We start from the raw sequence: 6,114 nt of genomic DNA, 5'->3' as shown, positions 1-6,114 counted from the left end.
AAGAGCTTCACACTATTTCTAGCTTTGTAGTACCTGGCTGAATAAAATGTATCCCTTTGAGCCACCAAATTACTTTGAACTGTGACCAAGGGTTTCCATGGCAGACTACTGATGGGCCCAATGCTTTGGGTCTAAAGGGCACACTGCTGAGCATAGACCTCTTGTCTGATTTGGGGTGCTGCCAGCCTATAATTAGAGGCCAACCCTTGCAAATGTTTGAATATAATTATTAACTGGCTAAGGCCCCAAACCAGAGGAGACTTTGCTGCCTGCGTGGAGTTCATTGCAGGTTTGACCCTTAGTCCACAGCACTAGTTAACTAGCTTGTCATGTATGCTATACACTTTAATATCATCCTATCATATGAAAGGCCCTCCAAAATATTCTAAAGTATATAGCTTACATCAGAAGTTACATTTTTCTCTCTTTTTCTCTCTTTTTGTGTGGTCCTTTTTCTTTTCTTTTTTTTTTAAGATAGATGTGTAAGTTAAAGATCAAGTCTGTTTTAAGAACAGTTCCATTTTGTATAAGAAGAACTGAGAACTTGTTTGTTTAACATTTGTAAAATTTAAAAATCATAGGTAAGAATTGCTTGATAATATTGCTCGGTAATCTTTGATTAAGGTTCAGCCAATTGTACTGCAATCTTATGCTACAATTAGAAAGTATGTAATTGTCCTTGCTCAGTGTTTCATTCACAGATAGCTAAAGTATGTGCCCTAAACACCATGTGACTATGCAATCAAAGTCTATCTTATCAGCAATTTCTTGGAGCTTATATTAACTTTATGGTTATAACTTCCGCATTTTTCCACAAACTTTGTTAGGATTGTCCTTGTGTTATTATATTCGTGTATCTATCTATAGGATTTTTTCAGTTATTTCCTAAATATTAAAAGCCAGCAACAAATGTTCTATCACTATACCCCCCTAACTATACTTTATGTTGCATTCTCTGTGTTAACTAGATGATGTTTACATTCACAGCTAATAAGTCTCACTTTCCCATTCCACAAACTAGTATACACAGCAAATTAGTAAGACAGTGGTGGCCTGGATATTTAAAAGAAACTAGTCATTTTGTGTCTCTCAGGTTTTGGGGTCAAGTTGAGATACTTCAAAGGGGCCTGATTTTGAGAAGGGGGGAAGGGCCTTTCAGTGTTCTGTGGACCACACTTTAAATATGTTAAGCCACGGCACATATTAAATTTTTCATAGCTTCCCTTTTCAGACAACCAGCTTCCTTTCCTTATTCTACTCATGGAACTCTTCCTCCAAGAAGCACAAACAACGTCTCTTTTCCTTATCTATGTCTTCATGGGACACAATGGCCTATCCCAGGGATGTCAAGCATACGGCCCGCGGGCCGCATTTGGCCCGCGTACCTTTTTGATCCGGCCCGCGTTCGGCCAGTGTAAGTGAGTCTTGCTGCCGCCGAAAGTTTCTCAGCGTATGGCATTGCCCCTTTAAGAGGGTCTTAAAGCGGCAACACCTTCCTCCGCAGAACCCAGCCGCTGAAAAGCGGAAGATGCCCTGAAGTTTTCAGCGGCGGGTATTGCTCGTAGAAATCCCTTAAAGCGGCAATGCAGTGACTCCGGCAACAGGCCCCCCCGCAAAATCCCGCCGCCGAAAAGGGCCCATGCTGCACCGCCGAAAAGGGGAAGATGGGCTGAATTTTTCGGCGGCGGGTATTGCATGGCCCTTGTGAAGGACATGTTACATGATTTTGGCCCGTCACCATCAATGAGTTTGACACCCCTAGCCTATCCCTTTTTCCCTGTTCTCCTGCCCTCCTGGGTCTTAATGGACACTAGAAGGGAATTCTTTCCCAGTAGACTAATCAGTCCTAAAAGTTTCTTTTAGAATGGAGTAGGAAGCAGCTTCACACCTCTCCCTGTTGAAGTCTCTTTACTGAGTGGAACTAGATATGTTCAGTACTTTCTTTTCTACATTTTTGAGGAACCCAGAGAGACTGTCACGTGCCCTACTGTACTTAGGTCAGGTCAGCAAAGATATTAAACAGCTTTCTAAACTTTGGTCTTTCTATGCAGTGCTGCTGTAGCCGTGTTGGTCCTTGGAAATTAGAGAGACAGGTGGGTGAGGTCATATCTTTTATTGAACCAACTTCTGTTGGTGAGAGAGAGAAACTTTCGAACTTACAAAAGAGCTCTTCTTCTGTGTAAGCTCAAAAGCTTGTCTCTCTCACCAATAGAAGTTGGTCCAGTAAAAGATATTACCTCACCCACCTTGTCTTTCAGTCTTTCTAGAAAATGGTACTAAGTACTCACATTTCCTTACATTGGTTTTTACTTTGTGCCTGTTTTCTTTTAAAGTTAAAATAAAAGGTTTACATTTGGGATCATATTTACCAAAACCTTGCCCCTGCCTCCTCCTCTATATTGGAGATGGGGGTTGGAGTCACTTCGTTAATTCTGTTGGAAGCGGGCCATAGCACAGGAGCAGCCATGTTGAAAGAAAGCTGGAGGTAGTGGGAATCCTCCTTTGCTCCCTCCTTCTGTAATGGCAGTCTCCCAGAAGCCAGGACGTGAGGTGCTGAGCACTTCTGGAGATGTACTAAGCACACTCAACTCTCATTTACTCTATCTATAAGAAACCAATGTTGATAGGTCTTGCAACCTGGCCCAGTACCACTCTGTAGAGTCACCAGTTTGTTATGAGTGGATCCAATCACTAGGTCCCACAGTTAACTAGATCTGGATAGTTCTAGTCACTGTTTCTGGGTCTATAGGCACAGTCCTAAGCATAGATCTGTCATCTGATGCCTTCCTTGATACTTGGGATGCTGCCAGACTAGAATTACCTAAATCATCCCATTTTTCCATGTTGAACGTTAGCACAGCATTGGCTTTTCTTCCAATTCTTCAGATCTTCCCCAGTTTCCAAGATTTTATTAAAACTAACATCAGTGGGCTAGGTACCTTTTTGGCCAACTCTTTTAAAATCTTTGGGGGTACAAGTTATTCCAACCTGCTGATTTAAAAATGTTTATCTTTAGCTGATGTTGTTTAGCATCCTTACTGTTGGGGAAAGTATTTCATCATCATGGTATGGATACATCATCTAGCTTTGTTCTAAATACTGAAAAGAAATATTTATTGAATATTTCTATCTTTTCTGCATAATTGACAATTTTACCATCTCCAGTAATGTGTATAATGGTTTTAGGAATTTTTTTTGTTTGTTTTTGATATTTTATAAAATCTCCTTATTGTCCTTAGCCCAGCTGACAATAATTTTTCATTGATATACTTAGTTTTTATGATTAATTCCCTGCATTTCTCACCTTCTAATTTATATTTATTCAATTTACTTCCTTGCCATCTACCTAAATGGAAGTTGGACATATTCATAATTAATGTTACTAATATTTCAGAGAAATAAATGTGAACCTTAGTAGGACATTTCTACATTTTAGAAATGTGAGGAGTAGACGAGCTGAAAGTGCAATTCTTATCTCTATCTTGTACTTTAGAAATTGCAGGGAATTGGATTTGATCAGACTTGGAGTCAAAACTGTAGAGTCAGGCTCAGTGTTGTACTAAATACATTTGTGAACACTATTTTTAAGTGTGAGGATGTAAATAGGATACCTAGATCCTGCATGTGGATACTCAAATCAGCATTTAGGTACCAAATTGCCAGTTTTAAGTATTTGAGTATTTACATTTACATCTGGAATTTACATGTTTCATTAAAATGCTCATTTTATAAGTCTGGTCCTGAATCCATGTTCATAGAAGAATAAATCTCATGGTCACTATCCAGATATTTGGGCACAATTCTCCAGTACTTTGAATGAAATCCTGACTGTCGCTATGGCCCCTGTATGCTAGGGTAAAGGGCCAGAGCAGCATAAAGAGGCTCTAAAAGCCCCAAATCTGGCAAGAGGAGATCTTCCTTGTTGCAGGAACTGAGGAAGACAGCCACAGGGTTGTCTTCTGAGGTCTTCCTCACAATCCCTGGCATAGGGGGGTCCTGCCGGGGCAGTAGGGACATGTTGCAGGTGTGACAACATGTACTGCTGCAAACATTCTAGGCAGTGCTAGGTTCCCATAAGTAGCTAGGGACAGGCTTCCATAAGATAGGCAGACTCCTGGATCTGTTTAAATTACACTGGATGCTGCTCTGGCCCTGGAGCAGGCCAGAATTGGGAGGGCAGGTGGTTTAAAGTCACCTTAGTCCCTCTCCCCATAGGCTGCGAGTTCTGTGTTGCACCTCTTAGAGGTGTAGAAAAGAATCTCTCCCTTATGCTGATACTTAGGGGTCAAAATAGTTTGAGAGCTATATATGTCCTACACAAGGGGCTAAAAGTATTGAATTGGAAGACTTTGCAAATCTATGTACATCCTAGAATGCTACTGTTCATGGTAGCTCACTGTTTGTGGGGAATGTGGGGGAATGTGAATATGTGAAGAACATGGGCGCAGTACAGATCCACTTGGACACAGATCTGCATAGGATGGCAGTGGCTGGGCACGTGCTTTATTTCCTGTTCCCCAAACTCAGGATTTTCTACACAAGTACACCAGAGACTTTTCTTCTTGGGTGAGGATCCCATCCCTCCTCTGTCATGCTGTCTGTGATCAAAGCTGTTTTGATCTTGCATTCAGGTCTGTACCATTGTTAGTGAAATTACTGTTATGACATTTGGTAGGTTGAAATTAAAATCGGACATTTGTTCATTACATTGACAACTAATCTAAGAAAAAAGCTTTTCTATTCACTTCCAGTACATTCAGTATTTCCTATCACACTCTTAAATCATATTATGCCTATTTATATAATGTTCTGCAGCAGACCACAATGGGTTGATACACTGTTGTCTATAACATGTAATCCTAAAATCAGAACAGACAACCAAAGTCCATTCATTCAAGATTTTATTCTTAAATTATCTCTTTCACTAGTTCATTATGTCCTCTCAAAATGCAGAGCTCAGAAATGTGAATAATTATGAACCAGTGTAAAAAAGTGTTCAAGAGAAGTACAATGTAATTCAAAGAATGCAATTAAAAATGAAGTAAAGCTTATACTGCATGGAGGGAGACATCTACCAGATACTAAGAAATTGTTGTGTTTCTGTAACCTTTGATTTCAATATTTTCACTTGTATTTTAAATATAAATAATAATACCAATAATCAACTTAAAGTCTCAGCCTCCAGGCTGGTTACAGATAAATTTAATTTGGTGGAGGACTGTGAATGATATAACAAGAGAGAGAATTAATCTTTATTTAAAATAAAATAAGTAGTTAAGGCAAACAGGCATTACAGTATAACCATACACTGCATTTTAAATTCAGACTGGAAATCAGGTCTACATTTTTAATAGAGTAATTAACTATTGGGACAACTTACAAAGGGTCATAGTGGATTCCCCATCACTGACCATTTTAAAATTATGAATGGATGTTTTTCTAAAAAATATGCCCTAGAAATTATTTGGGGAAGTTTTATGGCCTGTGTTATACAGGAGGTCTGACTATATGATTATAGTGGTTTCTTCTGACCTTAGAATCTATGAAAGTTGCACCCAGGGGCAATTAGTCCCTGGATGAACATCACCTTTAATATCTGTGTAAATACCATTCCAGTAACTATCAGTATAGGTAGCATTCTTCCGGAACATTCACATTACATCCAAAACTCTTGTTAAAACCAGTTAGAACCAAACATGTTTACAATATGACCTGGGGTTATGTCCTAACTTATCTTAAACTTTCCTCTGAGCTGTCTCAATTTATTTCATCCACAATGTACCAGGCCTCATTATTATCAAGCCTAAATTTAGGCCCCAAGCCCTGTTTTCTACTTACATCTCAGCACATTTCTATTACATTGTTATTTAACATAAACAAACATCAATGTTATATGTATATATGTATGCCTCATCGCCTAGTTCTGTGGAACCCCGTAGAGCAAATGATGCCATTTCGTAGGCACTGACACGCTCAGTGATAATGGATGAATGGGTGCACATAGACCTAGCATACATAAGTCTCAAATAGCCTGCTTTTAATTCATTCCCCTTACAATAGTTAGATCAGGAATAAGTTGATTTGAATTCAGTGGAGTTACACTGGTGTAAATAC

The sequence above is a fragment of the Emydura macquarii genome, unplaced genomic scaffold (assembly GCF_026122565.2).
Source record: "Emydura macquarii macquarii isolate MOO-44397 ecotype Brisbane River unplaced genomic scaffold, CSIRO-AGI_Emac_v2 contig_2636, whole genome shotgun sequence".
Lineage (NCBI taxonomy): Eukaryota > Metazoa > Chordata > Testudines > Chelidae > Emydura > Emydura macquarii.
Note: the sequence above shows the minus strand (reverse complement) of the source record.